The 8,178-nt window shown below is 53.3% G+C and overlaps 1 long non-coding RNA gene across 1 annotated transcript; it reads left to right on the top strand.

Annotated features, from left to right (window-relative positions):
• Positions 1-847: 847 nt before the first annotated feature.
• On the top strand, positions 848-5,398 carry LOC144319759 (uncharacterized). The gene is made up of 2 exons (XR_013385492.1): positions 848-3,521; positions 5,261-5,398. It is a non-coding gene; the product is annotated as an uncharacterized LOC144319759 (long non-coding RNA).
• The last annotated feature ends 2,780 nt before the right edge of the window (positions 5,399-8,178 follow it).

Here is an 8,178-nt window from a genome sequence, read left to right on the forward strand (position 1 = left end):
CCTCCTGCCTTGCCTCGTCCTAGCTTGCGGCTGCAGCGGGCCATCCCGCTCCCTCCTGGGCTTGTAGCCGCGCTACCACAGTCCGTGTCCCCACTGTCATATGGCGTCCCCATGTGTTTCTCTTACCCTCTAATCTGGACACCGGTTGTACTGGACTCAGGGCTTGTCCTCGTCCAGGATGACTTCTTGATTTCCATCTTCATTACATCTGCAAAGACCCTGTTTCCAAACCGTGTGACACCCACAGGTGCAGCGGCTAGATTTCAATCTGTCTTTTTGGTGAACACAATTCACAAAAGCTAATGAGGAGAAGGGGGGGTCACGGGGGACTACGGGCGCTGGCCACAGAGATGGGGGATGCACAGTGGAGAAGGCTGCGGGGGGCACGATGACTTCTAGTGTGGTCCTATTGTATCTGAGCGGCTGGTCCACGGAGCACCCGGGAGAAAAAGCCCGGGAGGCAGATATGTGGTCGGGGGTGAGGGGACGGCGGGGCTGGGGCGGCTCAGGTGCCCGCAGACCAGCGGCAGTTGGAGCCAGGTGAGCGGGCGAGACAAGTCAGTGAGCGAGAAAAGGGTCAGGCATGAAAATACCCAGGATGGGCCCAGGACTAGGGTCGCACAAGAGACAGAGGAGCAAAGACGAAGGCAGCAGGAGGAAAACCAGGGGGCTGTGGGTCCCACACGCCAAGGAGGGGACGTTTCGGGCATGACTGAGGGAAAGGGACACTGGAGCAGCAGTAACACCCGCCTGGGGAGGCTGAAATGGGCGCGGGCATGGTGTGTGCACAGCGACTCCTGCGTGAGCGACTGCAGCGGGGCCGGCGGGAGCCAGAGGGAGAACGAGACTCTGCTCCTGCAGGGACGACACTGCTCTGCACGCTCCAAGAGGTCCCCAGGAAAGAGAAGATTCCCTCAAACGTCCTGCTGGGAATCGGAAAGTTGGGGAGCAGAGCTGGCCTCGTGCCACCAGGGGGCGATCTGCACCGGCCCACGTGAAACATTTGCAGAGGAAGGCGATGAATCCGGTAATGATCTGCACATTTAAGTTTCTCCGTGTAGCTTTCCCCAAGCAGCAGAGGTGCGTGTAGGATAAATCGATGGGTGTGGGTGAGTTACCGGGGCGCATGTATCATACAGGGGCTTGCCATCGGAGCACCGCTCCAGGCCCATCTCTTTTCAGAGATTCAGTGATCTCAAGACGGGGGCCCATAAGATGGGTTGGTGGTGAGGTCGGGAGAGGAGAGAAATTTAGGCTAATCCAGAAAGAGGCTGTCAGAGGGGCAGGCCGGCGGGCAGCACACAGGAGGAGGTGAAGCTGCCATGTACCCTCTGCTGGGGGAGGGGGCATATCCTGGTGCAGCCCCTGGGGCGGGGGGAACCTGGTGGGATTGATGGAATTAAGAAAGCAGAGTGTCCTTAACCGGGTATCCCGTTGGCACTCTGACACGAGACTGTACAGCAACCGTAACACCATTGTTAGTGGCAGCAGGAGCTGGAGGGATTCAATGTGGAGCTGCCAGGGGATTAACTGTGCAACACAGACAAGCTCAGCTGGACTCCTAGCAACGCTGAGTGAGACAGAACAAGAAATAGAAAGAGATACATGGCACCGTACCACGGACGTAGCGGGGGCATCAACACACACAAAGCAGCACTACACACACACACACACACACACACACACCTGCACGCACACACAAGGGTATATCAGACCCATCGGAATGGGCGTTTCTGGTCTGCGCACTGGAGGGTGAGGTGTGGGCGCACGGAAGGGGGCCCGCCTGTGCCGCGGAATTCAGGATGATTGAAGGCTGTGAGTTGAATGTTAAGATTAGCTAACTTTCTGCACCCTATGTTCAAAGGAAAAAAAAAAGCCTCTTGGGGGAATATTATCTGCAGGCCCTGACCTCCATCACCCGATCCTTCACCCAATGCTGCCGAGTGCATAGAGAGCTCATTTCACCCTCTGAGTTGGTGATTCAGTAGAGATTTCGACAATCAAAGCTTAATTAACTCCTATTTAATTGAAGTCATCTTTGCCGTCATGGTGTTTGCATGCAGGACAATTCTGTTTGGCCTCTAGTGCTTCATTACAAGGCCCAGTTTCAGACTCAGCTATTAACGGCCCTGGGACAGGGTAGTCAGATGAATCTTCAGGTTGGAGGGGGTTTATGCTTGGCATCAGGGTCTCCCACCGCCGGAAAGATAGACCCCTCGGATGGAAAGATGTTCAAAGATTGCGCAGACAGGGGGATCCCACAGAGCGGGCAGTATTGGGGGCAGTGGCTAGGACTCATTTTGGGGTAAAGATGACAAGCACAAGAAGCAGCCTGCATCACAGCCAGCTGTCTGCCTCTCCTGGGTGGGTAACTGTCACTCAATGGGAAGTGGTTCTTTTTCCTTTTCATCTTCCTAAGCTAAGATAAGCCACTTGGTAAACTTTGCCTTCAGACCAATACTGATTTCAAAACAACGATCCCAGTTGGGAATCAGCCCAGGGTAAGGGAAGGAAGTATTTATGATTCAGGACAAACTCAAGGACTCCAAGTCATCTGCTATGAATGCAGCACAGCAGTACTTAAAGATGAGCTTGTTGAACAGGCTGGGGCCAAATTAGCCAGGATCTTGGGTTTTTTTTTTTTTTTTTTTTCTCTAGCAGTGGAGAGCCAAGCTACTGAGCTCTCTTTGAGAGAAGGTCAAAATTAGCCAGTGGGTATCTGGGGAGCATAAGTGACCCCTCTGGTCCCGGCTTCACTCTGCTGTCAGAGACTGCAAACAAGAATTCTGGTTAGGATCAGGGCGGACTGTGTTTCCCCAGAACAGCTGCCACACTGTTTCCATCCTGCGTGCTCCCCTTAGAATCTAACTTTGATACCCCTCCTATCAAGCCTTGAGGTCTCCGGTTCCCCCCTGCATCTGGGCACTCTTCTGACTGTGGCAGGAGTGACACTATATGACTTCCAAGGTGAGGTCATAAAAGGTCATACGATTTCTGCCTGGCTTACTTGGGGTGCTGGCGCCTAGCGCCTAGCCACCATGCTGTGGGGAAGCCCGAGCAGACCGGGGAGGGGCCGTGTCTCCTTGTTCTGCTGATGGCCCTGTGGTCCCGGCCGACAGCCAGCGTGAACGAAATACCAGACCTGTGAGTGAGCAAGCCCTCAGAAGATTCCAGTCCTCCCCTGGGTCCCTGCCAGCCTTGGAGTCTTCCAGCCGAAGACCTTGGAGCAGAGATGAGCCTCCACGCCCTGCCCGAATTCCTGACCCACAGAGTCTGGGAGCCTAACAGAATGGTTCTTGTTTAATGCCACTGAATTTGGGATTGATCTTTGCGCGGGAAGGGATAACAGAAGAGCAGCATAGGAGACATATGAAGAAGACGGACGGTCTCGGTGAAGAATGGGACCCTGAGACACTGCAGGGGTAGATCTGACTAATTGGAAATGGGCCTTGAAGACGAAGGACTGGCAAGACGGCACGCTGTAGACTGGAATGAGACACTCGGAATGGAAAGCAGAAAAGGTAGACCTTTCAGCTTCGTACAGGTTGATTGTGAGATGGCTCAAACCTGCATGGGCACACGTGGGTTTGGGAAATGATGTCTTTTGGAGAATCTTCGGTCTGTGGGTATCTTTAGAGCCCTGGGAGGGAGCAGCCCCCTCAGGAGAGAAACGTCAAAATCCGGAAGAAGGAAGAAAATCCAGGACAGGTCTTCGGGAGGGAGGAAGCACTCACATCCTGGGAGCAGGGGGAAGAGAAGGTGGAAATCAAGACAGAGGGGCCACCAGCATCTGCGGTGCAGAGATGGGTGGGGAGGGCGGGAGCAACAGGGAGAAGCAGGTCTCAGATTTGACAACAGGGAGCACCCGTCTGGCTTCAGGCTGGTTACCATCGTGTCAGATTTAAATCATGAAGGTGGATTTGATTTCTTGTAACCACCACTGTTTCCCTCCATTTGTACACCAGCCTGCACTGGGGTGTCCCATGTGTCATTTTGCACCCTTAGTGGTGTAGTTGTGTGTTTTTGCTCACTGCATTAGACTTTCCCAGTGCGAGGAAGTCCTGTGTTCTGTCCGGGGAGGGATCAAAGGCCCTGAGGTCACGCAGGCAGGGGTGAAGCCAGCATTGGAACCAGCTCTTGCTGACATCCAAGCGCTCCTCTTTCTCCCGCGGACTGGCCTCTCTCCTCTGTTCCAAAATTGCCATCCCCAGCGCATGCGTATCACCCGGAAGGCGGGTATAAATGGGAGTCATGGGTTCTGTGGTGAAATACAGGGACAGAGAAGCTCACGCTTCTCAGTGCTGGCGAAGGCCGGGGTGGACTTCGGTTCTGGGTGGTGGGTCTTGCGGCCCAGCCTCCTGGCTTGTGGTCTCGCTCTTGCGCTCACTGGCCGCAGGGAGGGGAGCATCACCCGAGTGGCTCACCTCAAGGAGGTGCCGGGAAAGAGATGTAGGTGGTCTGTCCTGCACTGTAACATCACAAACCCTTGGGGCAGGGAGGGGAAGAACCTACAAGAAGCTCAGCCCACACCCCCCACAGGGCCAGCAGGTGGGGGTCTGAGCAGCCAGCCAGCGGCCACCGAGAGAATTTCTGACTACTTCTGCTGAGGCAGCAGAGGCCTGGGCACACCCCGACGGGAAGAGGGGGCATGGACTAAAGATTGTGTGTTCTGGGCTTTACATGTGTTTACGTGTATTAACACTTTTTTTATTGTGACGTAATTCACGTGGTCCCCCTGGAGGGGGGCTGGTCATTCACAGAGTTGTGCAACCATCACCACCATCTGGTTCCAGAACACTTTCATCCCTCCTTGAAGGAACCCCTCATGCATCAACAGTTACCCTCCTTTCCTCACTCCCCCAACCTCTGGCGACTGATTTTCTTTCTGTCTGGTTGGGTTTGTCTGTCCTGGACATTTCCTGTAGATGGGATCATTCAATATGTGGTCATATGCAAAGGGCTTTTTACACTTCACATGATGTTTCTGAGGTTCATCCACATTATGCAATTATCATCACTGTGTAGTTTTTAAAATGACCAAATATTATCCCATTGTGTGGATCACTGTATTTTTTGTTTATCCATTCATGAGTTGATGGACTCTTGGGCTAGTCCCATGTTTTGGCTACTACATAAATAACCCTGCTATGAACATTTGCATACAGGCTTTTGTGCAAACGCCTGCTGTCAGTGTCGTCAGGTATATATCCAGGAGGGGGATTTCTGGGCCATAGTATAACGCCACGCTTCACCGTTCCAGGAACCACTAGACTGTTTTCCAGAGCAGCTGCACCATTAACCTTCCTTCTCCCAACTTCTGAAGCTTCTGATTTCACTAGAGCTTTGTCAACACTTGTTACTGTCTTTTTCTATTAAAACCATCCCGGTGAGTGGGAAACAGTAACTCTCTGTGGTTTTGATTTACACTTCTCTAAGGACTAATGTAATGACTAACAGGCATCTCGTAATATCAGTACCGGCCATTAGTGTATCTCCCTCGAGGAAGTGTCTATTCAGACCTTTTGTGCATTTTTATTTTTTTTATTTTTTTATTTTTTATTTATTTATGATAGTCACAGAGAGAGAGAGAGAGGCAGACACAGGCAGAGGGAGAAGCAGGCTCCATGCACCGGGAGCCCGACGTGGGATTCGATCCCGGGTCTCCAGGATCACACCCTGGGCCAAAGGCAGGCGCCAAACCACTGCACCGCCCAGGGATCCCCTTTTGTGCATTTTTAAATCGGGTTAATCGTACTTTTGTTGTTGAATGGTAAGGGTTCTTAAAAACCCGTACTAGATGCGAGTCCCTTATCAGCAAGTCTATTTGCAATTGTTTTCTTCCACACTGGAGGCATCTACACCTCCTGGACGGTGCCTTTTGAAGCACGGGTGTTTTTAATCTTCATGAAGTCCAATTTGTGTATTTGCACTTTAGTCACTGTGCCTTTTGTGTCACATCTAAGACAGCTTTGGCTAACCCAAGGCTTCGAAGATTTGCTTCTATGTTCTTCTAAGACTTGCATAGTTTTCACTCGTAAAATTAAGTCTTTCATCCATTTTGAGGGTATTTTTGTGTACGCCGGGAGGGAGCCATCCAGCTTGCCCTTTTGCTTGTGGATGTCCAGTTGGCCCAGTGCCATTTGTTTCCATGAACACTTTTTAAAAAAGATTTTATTTACTTATTCATGAGAGACACAGAGAGGCAGAGACACAGGCAGAGGGAGAAGCAGGCTCCCTGCGGGGGTCCTATGTGGGACTCCATCCCAGGGCCCCGGGATCACGCCCCAAGCCGAAGGCAGAGATGCTCAACCACTGAGCCACCCAGGCGCCCCCACAAGCCCCTTTAGACATAGGGACAGGTGGGTAGGAGTAGGAAGATTGGCTGCATTACCCTGGGAACACAGAAGCTCCCTCCCGTGAGGTAGGGGGGCCAGGCTGGCAGGGCTCGCTGCTGGGAGCCTTAGGTGTGGGGAAGGACTGGTCAGCTCTTCCCTGGGCGGCTCTGGGGCTTGAGGGACGAGGACGAGACAGGGCCACGGCAGATCCGGGGGTGCTGAGAAGGCCCAGGACCCGGCAGAGCACCCCACACGTGGGCTCTTCTCAGAGGAGAGTCACTGTGGTGACCAGGGGCCCAGGCCCCCGAGGGGACCAAGCAGGAGGGGGGCGGGCTGAGGGCATTGGGGGAAGTCGGGAAGTGCCATCTGGGGTCCAGCCCCTCCCCAGCTTTGCTCTCCCCACCCCGCTGTTTCAGAGCTGCCACCCGCAGGCAGGAAGATGCTGGGGTGTCTGGGTCAAGGGCCCTGTGGGCTCCCCGCCTTTGTCATCAGGTCCTGCCTGCGCCCCTGCCGCCCCCCCCCCCCCCCCCGAGCCTCCCAGGCCCAGTGACCTGGCTCTGGCGCCGCTTCAAGCCCCAGGGCAGGCCCAGGCCCGAGCATCTCCTGTCAGGGCAGTTGCTCTTTCCTGTTTGGTGCTCCCTCGGAGTCCAGCTGGGTTCCTTCCAGACAGAACTTCCCATGGACAAGACGATGGCAGGGTTTGGGGGGTGTTCGGGGAGCCTCACCCCTCCTGGCAGGGTTTCAGGACAGTGGCTCCCCTAGAGTGTGGCTCTGGGCACCTGCTCCACCACTGAGGAGCTTTGTAACCCTTTTCTATGCCTCAGTTTACTTTTCCCATCCACCAATTGGGGAAAATAATAGTAGAGACGGGACAACCTGGGTGGCTCAGCGGTTTAGCGCCGCCTTCAGCCCAGGGTGTGATCTTGGAAACCCAGGATCGAGTCCCACGTCGGGCTCCCTGCATGGAGCCTGCTTCTCCCTCTGCCTCTCTCTCTTTCTCATGAATAAATAAATAAAATCTTAAAAAAAAAAAATAGTAGAGATGAACCAGGGTTGCTGTTTGGATGAAGTCAGGAATCTGGATGACGCTCTCAACCCGGTGCCCCGACATGGGGCATGTGTTCCATGCATGTTAGCTATTACTGCTGGTGTCATAATTTGGAATAACAGACTTCCTATTCCAAGCACAAAGGGCCCCCGGGGACAGCCTGCTGCTAACTTTGGATCTCCCTGCCCACCTGTGACCTCGGGGTGCCAGACGATCAAACCTCCTAAAGTCAAATGGCTTTGTTGTTCAACACATCCATCCGGTTCTTCTACAGACAAATTCCTGCATCTGTTTGGCTTCATTCAGGAGGCACCAGATGCCAGCATCCCAGGACATTCCACAGGCTTGAGGCCTGGCTGTGGGAGTTTGTGACAGGAACCCTCCAGTGTCACAGCCCAGCCCGGTAAATGGATGGCTCTTGCGGTCCCGTGTCTGTGGCTCTGACAAGACAGGAGAAACACACCTGAACATTTTTGGGAAAGCTTATATGAAAATGTATTTCTGTCCTCGAGACTGCGCACACAGCAGCCTGTTGGCTCCCTGGGGTCTCCAGAATGCCCCTGTCCAGCCCTGCCAGGCCCACCGAGGCCCCTCCCAAAGCAGCCGTGGGATCGGCTGCCTTCATTCTTTCCCAGAGGTGTTCTAGTGAGAGTCGAACACTTAAAAATTTTCACCTGTCTGGGGTAGGCTTTACTTAATGTAGTATTTGCTTGTAGTTTTCTTGCATTGTTATCAGAGAAAAGAGCTTGCACCAATCACTTTTCTTTTATTTAAAATCAATTTAATTAACATAGA

This window comes from Canis aureus, chromosome 8 (genome assembly GCF_053574225.1).
Source record: "Canis aureus isolate CA01 chromosome 8, VMU_Caureus_v.1.0, whole genome shotgun sequence".
NCBI classification, from domain to species: Eukaryota; Metazoa; Chordata; class Mammalia; order Carnivora; family Canidae; genus Canis; species Canis aureus.